Here is a 770-nt window from a genome sequence, read left to right as displayed (position 1 = left end):
TGTTAACACTCTGTAATAATTCTTTAGTATATTACTTGTGTGGTGTAGAAGATAATTATCTATGAATGTAATTATGTAGAATGTTAACACTCTGTAATAATTCTGTAGTATATTACATGTGTGGTGTAGAGGATAATTGTTTATGTAGAGATATTGCTTAGGACTTAAAAGTTGTAAGATGATGTCATGGGGTAGGACTAGATAAGTCTAACTTCTTCCTACTCCGTTCAAGCATGTACTAGGTATAAGTAAATTGATATTGGATTATTATTGTTGGATATGTGTGAAATTACATGTGTTGACATATCAACTGTTTTACATGCTTGAATGAATAAATCAAATCAAATCAAATCAAGTCAAGTCAAACTTCCTGGAACGGAAACATGCTGTAAGCTACGGTATACTGTAGTACTGGACAGACAAAATGTGTTGCAGAACACTGGCATGACAAGTATTATATTCACATTGATGTGAAAGAAAATTACTTCTTGTATTAAAAATTCTGCCGTTTACTTTTGGTTTCCCCCAAGTACAGCCCCAAGTACAGTACATGAACACATCCACCAGGACGACATTTCTAAAGCAATCTTTTTGACTGCAGGGACTCAGTGTTCACAATGCTAATGAATGACCTATCTTAAATCCATCCATCCATCCATTTTCCTACGCTTATCCGGAGCCAGGTCGCGGGGGCAGCAGTCTAAGCAAAGATGCCCAGACTTCCCTCTCTCCAGACACTTCCTCCAGCTCCTCTGGGGGAATGCTGAGGC

At 37.7% G+C, this 770-nt stretch overlaps 1 protein-coding gene across 1 annotated transcript in view; it reads right to left on the bottom strand.

Annotated features, from left to right (window-relative positions):
- gabbr2 (gamma-aminobutyric acid (GABA) B receptor, 2) overlaps positions 1-770 on the bottom strand; it is a 181,887-nt gene that overhangs the window by 55,105 nt on the left and 126,012 nt on the right. The gene's annotated exons all lie outside the window — the stretch shown is intronic.

This window comes from Monopterus albus, unplaced genomic scaffold, assembly GCF_001952655.1.
Source record: "Monopterus albus unplaced genomic scaffold, M_albus_1.0 scaffold82.1, whole genome shotgun sequence".
Lineage (NCBI taxonomy): Eukaryota > Metazoa > Chordata > Actinopteri > Synbranchiformes > Synbranchidae > Monopterus > Monopterus albus.
The sequence above is the reverse complement of the archived record's forward strand: the minus strand, read 5'-3'. Positions and strand labels throughout refer to the sequence as shown.